The sequence below is a fragment of the Amphiura filiformis genome, chromosome 6 (assembly GCF_039555335.1).
Source record: "Amphiura filiformis chromosome 6, Afil_fr2py, whole genome shotgun sequence".
Classification (NCBI taxonomy): Eukaryota; Metazoa; Echinodermata; class Ophiuroidea; order Amphilepidida; family Amphiuridae; genus Amphiura; species Amphiura filiformis.
In genome coordinates this window covers 41,308,511-41,321,884 of record NC_092633.1, presented here as the reverse complement: position 1 = coordinate 41,321,884, position 13,374 = coordinate 41,308,511, and the positions used below count along the sequence as shown (strand labels likewise).

The window sequence follows — 13,374 nt, the reverse complement described above, 5'->3', positions numbered from 1 at the left end:
ATTGTAAAAGATAATTGGGATAAGTAGTAAGGTTTATAATGTAGCAAATGAATACAACTAATCACAATGTTCATAACTTTCCATTATTTTTGTCCAATTTAGATTGGCAATCAAAAAATGACTTGCAATGGTGACATGTCAAGGACGGAAAATGCTAATTTGTCACATTAGCAGTTGTTTCATTTGCAATTTTGATTAACTCCTGAGTAAACATGACTTTTTGCAATAATTTAATAGCTTTATAAACATGTTGCAATTGTTAATTAATGAATTATATGGAATAGAAGCCATGATAACCATTTTGACCCATGGTTTCATTAGTTTCACCAAAAACTTACAGTGCTACGGTGACAAAAGTTGGACATAATTTGTTACTTTGTGCAGGTTGTTTACTTTCAGTATGTTATTGAACCATGTTTGTGTTGTGTATGTATATTCCAAAACAACAACTAAACTGTCTTTTTGATCAAGATGGTGTTTGTAGATTACTGTATTTGTTGCATTTAAATCCTAAAAGAACCCAAATTATGCTATCAAGACCAAGTTTTGGATGTATTTCTCATTGTTTGTATGAAACTATCATCACTATTATTAATATCATGCAGAATTCTTATTTATTTATCTTTCAAATTAATATGTCTTTAAAATTTATTGCAACTTTGTATAATTCTTTGATTTTAAATGCATTTCCTTAAATTTGGCTGCCTACAATTCCCAAAATTGTGTTATGGTGACCAGATTTTGGACATATCTTGATTTAACTTGCAATGTATTGTACAAAATAGACCTTTTCTTTTAGTAATAATCTATATTATTGACAAGAACAAGTAATTTTAATATCCATTCACATCATTAGACTCATGGCTGGACAGACAATGCAGACAAAATGCTGTCCAAAAAAATGTCACCACAGTTTCCGTCACAGGAATTGTCACATTAGCATAAATGTATGTCCAAAAGAGACGTAGTGATAGCACTATTTTGGTCAGTTTCCTAACATTAGTCACACACATATGAATTTTGTATTCAGTCACCCTGTCTCATTAAAATGAAATGCAGACCAGATTTTTTCACCAGTTACACATATTTCAACCCTAAACAATGCACCAGTTTGTGCTATTGTTACAAATTATAATTCATAAAAATATTGACGGACAGATTTGAGTATCTGAGTAGGCAAAGGTTGTACATATCTTGGCTGCTTTCTCTTGATATTTTGTTTCATCTACTTCACGCTATGTTGGAAAAAGACAATCTTGTTTCAAATCTTCCGACTACACTGTAGTTACATTTCTCGCAAGAAATAAAAAGTGCTATAGTTACGGAATTATTTGGACGGACGCCACCATAGCAAAATTAAAATCATATTTTCATCTTTGCTAATAATAAACACACATATTCTAACATAGGCCTACTGGTGTATGAGAAAATGTACAAATTGTAAACAAAAATGTGAAGAAAAGGTTTTAAAACTATTTGAGGATCTCCAAAGCATCTAATATTTTTTCTGCTAATGCTACAAGTGTCCTATACAATTGGTGTCACCATAGCATCGTCAATTTTGTAGCTGTCCATCAGCCAAACCAGACAACCTCACAAATCAAAAATAGCTTTTCAACCACTGCCAGAATGTTTATTTATTATATGCATGATGCACATTTCATAACTTTGACATTATAACCCAACTTAAGATGCTAAAAGCTGAGTCGTTTTTAAATGTTAACTTTGTCCGTCCATTTGGACGGACAAATTTGGACTTAAGCTCCATAAAATTGACAAAATATTTCAGAATTAACTGAAATTATTTCGAATATGTAAATACATGTACATATAATAAACAATACTTACTACTCTATTTCAGTCGCTGAGAAATATTTGGACTGCACTTGGCCATATTGCTATGGTGATTTGCCGTTTATTGTGTTTTCTGTCATATGCCATGCCATAATTTATACACAAAAAACTATCATGAACGATATGAATATATGAAAAAACTGGTTTGGATTGGGGGAGAGGTGGGGAGTGGTATATGAAAACAAATGTCACAACTTCAATAGTAATTAATAGTATACTATCAAATGTCACAACTTTAATAGTATACAAATATTGACTGCTATGAGGGGCACAGTTAAAATTATAGGCCCTCGGTGATGTCAAAACCATGACTATGCCCGAAGCGAAGCTGAGGGCATAGTCATGGTTTTGACATCACCGAGGGCCTATAATTTTAAACTGTGCCCCTAATATTAAGCAGTCAATATTTGTTTTATATACCGAATAATATAGATTCTTCTCATTTGATTGGTTAAAAGATTTCCTGACTGACAAGGCCTACAAGCTTTTAACTGCATAGGCCTTTAGGCTTAAATGCACACAGCATGACAGTGCATGCAAGAGCAAGGGTGCAGAATTTGGACCGATATCTACCGATGTCATAATCTAAAACAACCCTACCGCTTTCTGTGCTAACATCACACACTGCCGAGTCTCCAGGTCGTAGTAATTTGTCTAAAAAGTGACATTTGGCAGGTATAAATCCTTGACATGTAACATTTTGTAAACAATCACTGCACTCACTACGGCGGCCGGTGAAAGATCGTCATTAAGCAAGGAGAGGTCAAATTCATTGCGAACTATGACCGAGATAGACACAACACTCGTAATCAACGCCGGCCGATAGTGGGTGCGCAATGTATACGAGCGATCTGTGTATTTGGGGTTGCGAATATCCAATTATTTTCCGGGATAGAATCAACTGTGCCCGGGCACAGTTGTTGTATGACGCCATCTTGATAGAAAAGGGGGCAGCTATTTTAATGACTCCACTTTTAACCAATCAGATGAGAGGAATCTATATATGAGGTATATAATAATTAATAGTATACTATCAGAACATGGACCTGGTGGAGCTTGGTTGTCAGTGCAACCATGCACGTACAGCACATGACGAACAAGAATTACTGCACATGTTGTTGCTTGCCTGCCCAGAATGCAGTTCATGCATACCAAGGTATTGGATTGCAAATTTTGTTATTTATTCACATTTACGCTGAAAATGCTCTCGTTTTTTCACAAAGCTGCATAAAGGGGACGATATTTGATATTATGTAATTTTTAGTGACAAACCGATCCAGATCGGCCCGATATTGGCCAGAGCGGATGTGGATCGGGATCAATAAAAATCCACTCAATTACCGATCCTGTGAACCGATCCAACATTGTTTGATAAAAAAGATATATTCCGACCTGAACGATGTTAAAAACGATGAAATTAATCAATACTGAAGTACATGACGTGTTCCCACAATAGTTACAAAGTTCAAGAAACAATAAACCTTGTGTTATATCACATAATCAACCCTGCCTCGTACATGACTTGTGACCGCTGTGAGCTTGTTGTTATCGTAAGCATGCCACTGCGCACCGTGTCTGCGGTACACGGGTTAACGAAGTTTGAGAAGCAAGGTAGAATTTACCAGATTAGCGCTGCGTCGCTAGCTTAGAATTGTGTGCTACACGTGCTGTGTGCATAGCTTAATTGGTAGGCCTACACATGTTTGTTTACAACTACGCAAGTCGGTACAAATGACTTATTTCGTGGGATATAATTCTTTCAAGGTAAAATACTAAATATATGTACTGTACTACTGAGAGCTACTGAGCATGCTAGTATACATCGAAGTGTCAAAAGTGTCACGGTCGTCATTCATTCCGAGTTGGAAAATAGCCCTAACGTGGATCGGATCTGGATCTGGATTGGGCCAATCTGAACATTTTTGGATCGGGGATCGGCAATTTCCGATCTAGGGTGGATCGGTTCATCACTAGTAATTTTAAAGGCAACATGATCCATATCCATTGGTTTGTACCAACTCTGATGCGATGCGGGTACCCGTTTATTCAGAGGATAATGTCCAGATCCTGATCCAGATCCCCCTTTAAGGTGATCTAAGTCTAGAACTCAGTCTTCATATGCTAGTCATATAACGACTAGTCCTGCCAGCAAGACTTCAGTCTTTATCATATACATAATGACATCTACATCTAGGTATGACGAGTTACAGTTACTGGAACTATATAACGACCAATAGTGAAAAGATAAATGACTATCATTGAAGACTGAGTTCCGCAGTCTAATGAAAATAATGATATGTAAGCTTAAATCATCATGATCAGTGTTCGATTTACCTGGATTAGCGAAAGTAGGAATGTTTTTGCGATGGTAAAAGCTGAGACTATTATCAGGTAAAAGTAGGCTTGTTATCGACAGAGCTACTGTCGCCAGTAGTGTCGACAATGAAGTTTTTTGAGATTTTTCCGACAGTCGATAAGAGGCTATCACTGTCGACAAAATAGTAATCAAGAATAAATCATGTACGGCTAGTAATTAGTAGTAAAAATATCAAACCAAGAGCGCCACAATCCAGACAAAATGACGCTACAAAAAACAAAGGGAAGCCAATTAATATATGTAGCTAGTTTACACTTAGATGGGTATAGGCCTACCATGATAACGCCAATAGAATTGCCATGATCCGAGCTAAAATGCCGTCCAAACCTCCAAGCTAAAAACTTTTTACCAATAGCTAGCGTTGGCTCTCATTCAGCCCTCAGCCAACTAGCAAATAACTTTCCATATTACTGGTAAAATGCTCCGTATTTTGTAGTAAATCACAGTACAACAAGAACAATTCACATTTTGTTTTCAAATAACTCCAAGAATGAATTGGCCATTAAATATCCACGAAAAGTTGAATTTCTGGTACCACACATCGGGTACTTTCCCGGTGCTTTCCTCATTACGGTAATTATTCATACACAACCGCTGGAACCTGGTTCTGCCCATGCGACGTTGAAAGTAGACATTTTGGTAAACAACTTTACGAAAGCGACCTTGTACTTCCCGGGGTAGTCCCTCATTAAATATTCATAACTTCATTCATACCGACCGTGGGAAAGTATCAATTACGCCATATTTAGAAACATGTTTACCTGGGCATTTGCCTCCTGTGTCCTGGGGGCCGGGTGATGATCTCACCAGGCCACGTGTATTATTATTCATGTTGGTTCTGATTTTATTCTCTGAATATGGGTTTTGTTTCATATACAATTATTTTTAAAGCAAGTTTATGGTCAAGAAGTTTATTTTTATAAAATTTGAACGAATTAAGGTTTGTAATGTTTTTTTAAAACTTCAACGTAAAAGGTTTAACCATGCAATTGGCGATTCCCGATCAAATTGATAAACAATGTGATGTGAAGGGAAATCCCTGTGATGACGATCGACGTTTGAGATACGTTTTGATGGGGTTTCCCGACTTGCTCATCAGGGCTAGCACATGGCGAACGACCCCAAGACCCGGAAGATGGAGGATGCAACCTCGCGGCGCGGCGTGTGTGAACTCATCATGTCGTAACGCATGGGTCAGTCCATTATTACCGTGTAGGCACTGGGAGGGCAAGCTGATGTTTTAATACTGCTTGTAATCTATGTAATTATATTTCTTGGCCCGCCTATGGATTATTATTTAGCTGTTTTATTTAAATATAAATTAAAAAGTGAGATGATACGGCAATGAGTTGATTGGGTTCATGATAACATACAATGTAGTCATATTGAAGCGAAGTCCTTCCCCCGAACCACTTTTGAACTACTTTTTGGGGAGTCCCCTGCACACATCATTACATCATCGCTGCATGCTTTCACTGTTGAATTAATTTGACCTTGTAAATCATCGTAATAAATCCTCAAAATAAAGGAGAAAAAAGCAAATAAATGAAGCCATCCAAAAAGAATAATGTTTGGAAGAAGTCAAATCATTCAAGGGAAATATGGTAGGATAAAGTTCGGCACAGCTCGTACAGGTAACAAGTGCTATTTTACGGTCATACATGTAGAATTCGCCACCGTCGGCCGTCATGGATGCACAAATAACGCATTGAGTGCTAAATTCGGAAGCTTTATAAAGACTATATTTTTCACTTGTTTGTCGACAAAGATTCGACGTCGGATTCAGAGTTTTGGCGACATGTCGCCAAGGAAAATGAAACGATAACAAGCCTAGGTAAAAGGTATACAAAAAAATCCACAAAATATGGTGGAAGTAATTGCTACTCACAATTTTGGAATTGCTACTCAAATGTGAAAGTGAGTAGCAGTTTTTGCTTCACAAAAAATAGATGAAAATCGAACACTGATCATGATCATCGAATGGTACTCATTTACGACGTTTAGCCCTAAACATCATGGCCCTGTTCCTTCCTCAGGGCCATGAATGCCCTACGTACGTAAAAACGGGCACCGTGAACTCACATCGCGGTGATGACGTCACACTGATGGCATCTATTTATCAGGAAGAATTCAAAACACGGCGATGATAACAGTCACAAGTGGAGTCTGGTCTTTTACATCCTCAAATTATATGTGCTCAAAATTTACGAACATGATCACTCAACATTGATCATGAACATGCACCAAATATGTTTTGTTTAAGTCTCATCTTTACGTGAGGAATGGTAGGAAGTGGTATTTATGAGAAAAAGCGGTATTTTATGTGTACCCTGGACCAGATATGCTCAGGAGTCTCAGGCCTTCGTACGGAGGACAGTGGAAATCGTAGTGACGAAGGTGTGAGTACCTCGCTCAGGCTACGACGTTAGTTCCAGTAACTGTAACTCGTCGTACCTAGAGTTACAGTTCACTCTATTGCTATCTATTCCACAAATAAGAAACATCACAATATGTGGGCTCATTTTGGGCTCTAAGGATGTAGCTGAGGAACTCTTCAAGGACAGTTTGGCATGCACTGATGATTTTAATCCCATTGTACCAGAGTTTGGGCATGCACTGATGATTTTAATCCCACTGTACTAGTAATGATCTACATTGATCTCATCTTTTTTCCTGGAGTTGGCAAAACCTGCAACCTGCATGGGAGTAATTTACTTAGTGCAAAAGTGGTCAAAATGTTGCTCTGCAAATTTTCATGATTTGGATTTATCATATTGAGCAGCATTCTACTTCACCGCTGTTCATATCGCGCTGCAGCGACAATTCAGTTACAGCGCTGGCGTAGACTTATCTATAAACGCATGAGTCGCTTTTACTATCACGAGAGCGCTGGGTGTACATGGCGATGTCCATGTAACCAAGAGCTTCAAGAGAGCAGACAAAAAAGCTGTTAAGCTGGGGTTTCCCGTCATATTGATAGAATTAATTCAGTATGCTGAAAAGAAGACATTTCGAGCAACCATTGGTGTATTTAATTTCGTTTTAGGGATAAAAATTTCGTAAATATGCTAGGTCTAATTTGCGCCAAGTCCGTGCATCCGTCATTGCGCGATGTACAGGATCGCTACACGTTAGTCGGTAGTCCCCGAACGGAGTGATTTTGTGGCCAGGTTTTTACTACCTTGCGGGGTTTACATTTCATATTTATTTGAATTAAATAAAAATTTAACATATAAACAAGCTTATCTATAAGCTGAAATCACGGTAGCAGATTATTTAAGTTCTCAAATGACCGTGTACAATAGTGCGTTATTTAGGGAGTGTTTAACTGTTTATAAAATACTTTGGTGCTTGGGACACACAAAAATTCTTGTTTGATCCTTTTTTTTAGGGTCTAAATATTTTTGATTCCCCTTTTTAGTGTCTGAATTTTTTTATCCCCCCTCATATTTATAAGACAAAAAATAACAAACGTTTATATAAACTAGATGGACCGCGGTTCTCAGATGTCGCGGTTTTCGACGCAAAGCGTCGACCATGATGCCTCCACCAAAGGGAGTGATGTGGTACTCACAAGTTGATACAAAGCTTCAAGCCTAAAAGAGGAGACTGAATTTGACCTTAGATGACACCTGGATGACCCCAAAACAACCTTCCAATGACTCCTGGGTGACCCCGGATGACCCCAAAATGACCGCCTCCGAAAAATTGGCTCTAAATGTTGACTGTACCTTCCATGTTTCATGCCCATAGAGTAGTTTTTACTAATTTGACCTCAGATGACCCCTGGTGACCCCAAAATTACCTTCCTAAAATTTGGCTCTAAATGTTGACTGTATCCACCAAATTTCATGCCCATACAACAGTTTTTACTATCTTGACCTCAGATGACCCTGGATGACCTCGGATGACCCCAAAATGACCTTCCAAAAATTTGGCTCTAAATATTGACTGTACCCACCAAATTTCATGCCCATACAACAGTTTTTACTAAGTTGACCTCAGATGACCCCTGGATGACCCCAAAATGACCTTCCAAATATTAGGCTCTAAATGTTGACTGTACCCCCCACGTCTCAAGCCCCTCCATCAGCTTTCACTAATCTGTCCTCAGATGACCCCTAGGTGACCCCAAATGACCCCAAAATGACCTTCCAAAAATTTGGCTCTAAATGTTGACTGTACCTACCAAGTTTCATGGCCATATGACTATTTTTGCTAATTTGACCTCAAATGACCCCTGCATGACCTCAGAAGACCTTGACCCACTAACCAATACAAACTTGTTCTGTCTGGGGTCAAGATGCACCCACCCACCAAGTTTGAGGAACGTATGCGACCCCTAGTCTCCGAGAAAAGTGGTAAATAAGGAAAATGGGCCCCTGACCTCAAATGACCTTTTACCTCAGTATATGACCTTGAACCACACCCAAAAAAAAGTAGCCAGAGTTTTTGACCATGACCCACCTATCCTGAAAATCTGAAGTCAATCCGCCCATCCATGCCCGAGATATAGCATCCGGACGGAAGCACGGAATCACGGAAGCACGGAAGGACGGAAGCACGGACATTGCAAAAACAGTATGCCTCGCGGTGGAGGCATAAAAAATAGAGGCCCACTAAACTGACTTTTATTCCATATATTATTCATATGACAGATAGGCCTATCTAGATACAAATGTGTAAATACTTACTAGGCCTACTACTTGATAGGTTTTTTTTGTGCAAAATTAGCTTTGTTAGTAGTTTCGCTTTTTTCCAAATTGTGGAAAAAGGAGGAGCCCCTTTTTAATGCGAAAAGCATAAACCCCTAGAGTAGGCCTACCATGAAAAGTCTTGGAAATGATTCCATGTTCTCTAATAAACTTTTTGCTAAAGTATTTCAAAGTCTAAAAAATTTAGAACATTCTAAAAACTTCTGACAAATCCCAGAAATTGAGGAGGTAGGGAACGAGAATCATGACATTAATTTTATATGGCATTAGGGGGCTGGAGGGGGTCCCAAATTAAAAAGTCGGCAGCAATAAAATAGCGACCCCCTATTTCTGCAACAAAAATAATGACCCCACCCCCACCACCGATACACTTTAGGCTAAAATTGTATCAGTCTTTTTTAATAATATTCATCGCAGTTGTGACTTTTTTGGTCATTAACAATTTTATCCCCTCCCCAGTGGCGGCGCTTACGGGGAGGGAATTTCCCCAATATTTTTCTTGTCCCCCCCAGTTTGCCGCCTCCACCACTTTTATATTAGGCCTACACCAAAATTTTAGAAGTTCTTGGTTTATAATAAACACATTGCAAAAACTTTGAGAAAACCTGGACGATATACATGTTATTGTTATATAGTGCCCTAATGTATACGTAGGCCTATACGTGCATATTCGTGTAGGCCTATGTAGGCCTATATTAAATGATAGTGAAATATAACAATATCACTGTGTGTATGCACTTTGCAGCCCGATATGCAGTTTACAGATGCATTCAGTTTTGTTTATATAATATTTAATTGACATTTTGCATGTACATGATGTATCCCTATTCCCTAGACGCAGACTAAAGACCCATTCAGTGATCACTGCGAAAGTGTAAAAAAAATTAAAATTGTTTGTAAATTGCATTAAAAAAGTGAAGGACAATTCATTCAAATTGTGATTTAGTATTTTTGAAATGAAACGGTTGGCAAAAAACGAATAAAACAGCAAAAAGGTACAGTGGCGTAGCCAGCACTTTTTCAGAAGGTGTGCAGGAGGTGGGGGAGGCAACTCTCAAACTTTGACGAACATGGTCAAAAATGGGTAACACAATTGCTTTAATTTCTTTAAATATCAGGACAGCTAGTATCCCAGGGTGACAGGAGGAAGCTTCCTTCCCCGCCTGGCTGGGCTACTTAAACGTGCTCAGGAATTTTACATTAAAGACACCACCTGAAAACATCTCAGTAATTAATTTGTGAACATCTTCTGGAAGAGAGCCTCTTTTGTTTTACCTTTTAAGTTGCGTTTTGGACCCCGAAAAAACTGTCAGGAAAGTTTTCTGGTCATTTTTTAAAGCCAATAAATGAGCCAATCAAACGAATGAAAACTGACTTTCTATCTTGGCAGGAATAATTATAAAATTAATGTTTTGGTTCTCGCCCCCACCTTCCTCAATTTCTGGGATTTGTCAGGTTTTGTTTTGATTTTTCACCAATTTTTAGACTTTGGGATACTTTAAGAAAACTGCATGAAAATAAGTTTAGGCCTATTTATAGAGAACACGGATCACTTACAATTATACTTTTTGTGGTAGGTCTACTTTATAGGGGAGTTACGCACATTAAAAACAAAACAAAATATTCATGAACTGCCTCTGGACGAGGACCAAGACATTATTTTTTACGGCCTTTAAACTATCATGTATGGTCACGCATGATGGATTTAAGCATTGCTTTCCCAGATTGCTTTGTTTTAAAATTATGGATTATTATGAATCCAATTTAGCTGTTATTAACATAAACATTATTATCATGATTAGGCCTGTGCCAAAAAAAAAATCAGATTTGTTAAATGACCAAACTCCTTTTCAAATACCGGTATGATTTTTATCACAGCTTGAACATGTTAAATAACTTTTGATTGACCACCGTCCAGGCATCATCATGCCGAAAATTATGACATCCGCATGCATGGCATGATGACTTTAGGCCTAGCATGCCTAGGCGAAAAAAGATGCTACCAGTTGAAAATTCTTTAGGCCTAGGTCCTAACTAGTAATTCAGGAGGTCAAAACAAGACACAAGAAAGAAAACAACAATGACAGCTCCAAAAAGTATTTTCTACTTACCATTGTCACAATCAAACAAACCATATGCATTGTCATCCATGACCCGATTGAGTCAAAACAAAGTCATGAACAAAGATAAGAAAACAAGTCGAGGTTTACTTCCGCAGGCTTGCATATCCTCATTCCAGAGGTAGGCCTACTAAATTGATCCAAGTGTGACGATGGTATTTCCCCGGGTATTTCAAATAATATTATTTCACTTGATTGGAAAACTGCTTATTCATATGCCTAGCTAGATAAATAATATTTAAAATCCACAGCTTTTATATCCCGATCATGCACTGCACTGGAATCCATTCATGCAATGAATTTATAGGCCTACTTCCTGACTTTCCGCGATCTTTCCAAGAAAGCAGTGCAGTGGCAAACAAACTTTTCATTTAAGAGTTCCACTTGATAAAGAGCATGTTTACTGCAAAAATTGTGTTTTATGGTTCAGCTTTTCTGTCATAGCAAATAAAAGCAAAAACGTTAACGTGTTATTGCGTTGTGATCACTCCCGTGTTTCCGTACGGTCACGTTGCATGTTGCAAAAAATACACATGTGCGCGTCTAGTCTAAGGTTTGCAACATCGGGCCAGACAGAGAATCTTCTCTGATTAGCTGCAGGGCCGGGTATTCGGCTGCACCCGCATATCCCCAGATGTGGTACCGTACATAACTCGTCAAGTACGTACATCATGGCTAGCATGTAGCATCAACAATAATAAAAACAATCAATAATAAATACTGGGATCAGTGATGACGGTAGGTTTAGCTTTTTAGGCATGACGGTGCGGGGTTAAACAGTGTACATCGCGTGCATTGTGACTTATGAGGCCTAAGAATCTACGACTCGTGCAAGAAAATAAAATCTGCTACCGGGGTTTCGTAAACTGTATAGTGAAGTTAAAAGGTGTTTTTAATAAAAACGCAAAATTTCTTTTCGCTAAACCACGCCAATGATAAATATAAAGCGATAAATATTGTGGTTTTGTGTAAAAATATCAAAAAAATCACAAAATTCTTCTTTTTAAAGAGGATATTAGATATCAGAAAGTTTATGAAGTAAAAAGATATAAGCCACCAAAATTTAATAATTACATCAACATTGTTATTGATAAAAACAATATATAGACTGTAAAACGTAATCTCGAGGCTTAATTATGAGTTATGATCCGATGCGCCCTGTTATGACTGTGCAACACTTTCGGCTAAAACACAATCAGTTTGCGCCTGAAAATAAGAAGCGGATGTGACGTAACGCGTGAACTCAGTTAGGCCAAATAAAAAATAAACATGTTTCACGCCCCTCCCGCTTCCTTTTTTGAGGTTTCCTCAAATATCTTTTTATTTTTTGAAATTCAGTTATAACTTTTCAAAAAATATGTCTAGGAAGTTGGGATGCTTTCTATGGCCTTTGTTAAGATACAAGAAACATTTTAGGAAGGTTTTGTGATCATTAGAGGGGGTGTAACTCTCAGAACAACAAAAAAAAAAGGGCCTCCTCCTTTTTCCCGGCATTATTGTATACACTAAAACAGCTTTAAGTATGGGTATTTACACCAATTTTGCGATAAAAAATAGAAAATAAAAAGCCCCCTCTTCCTCCTTTTTTTCGAAAACGCGGACGTGAAACATGTTTTATTTTTTACTTGGCCTTACGGGTCAAGAACAGCGGTGACTTGTGTGATGTTTCTACACTGTGTCTGTGTAGAGAGGGTCTACAGCATCTCTGAGGTAAAACTGACAAATACAAGGTATATTTCTTGATGCTTGAAGTTTGGATTTCTTAAACGTACAGTGCATCCCTATATACCGCTGCATGACTTCAGGTCCGTAGATGTCATTATGATAAAGACTGAAGTTTTGCTGGCAGGACTAGCTATAATCATGATAATACGACGTTACGTTCATGCGTTTTACCATGTTTACCACGTAGTAGTGGTTGAAATTTCAATCTTTTGAAGTACTTACCGACCAAATTATAAAACAAACATGAAGTTTAGGTTACTGTAAGCGCATCCATGTTCCTGAAAGTTGAAAAATACACACGGAAATTGCTTAAAATACAGAAAAACAGATGCTATTTTTAATAGTCAACAACACACTTTTCGTGATCAGTGACCGTAAAATCATGTTTCTAGAAAATTAGTATCTACAAATATAATGCATTAAAAACTACAAATTATTTCCAAAATACTGCAGCGTTGAAAATGGAAAAGTTATATTTCTTTCATTACTGTACCTTGTTTTGCAATGTAATTCTTAATTTTGCGTATAATTTACAGCACAACTTTTAATTTGATTAATAGAAATTGGTAAAAACACCGTCGGG

General features: G+C 37.8%; 1 protein-coding gene across 3 annotated transcripts in view; it reads right to left on the bottom strand.

The window, feature by feature from the left end:
• The window catches only part of LOC140155417 (programmed cell death protein 10-like), a 41,075-nt gene extending 27,915 nt beyond the window's left edge, over positions 1-13,160 (bottom strand). For all 3 annotated transcript variants that reach the window (XM_072178263.1, XM_072178261.1, XM_072178260.1), the window contains exon 1: positions 13,014-13,160. The gene's annotated coding sequence lies outside the window, so the exon portion shown is untranslated. The remainder of the gene's footprint in view (positions 1-13,013) is intronic.
• Positions 13,161-13,374: the final 214 nt, after the last annotated feature.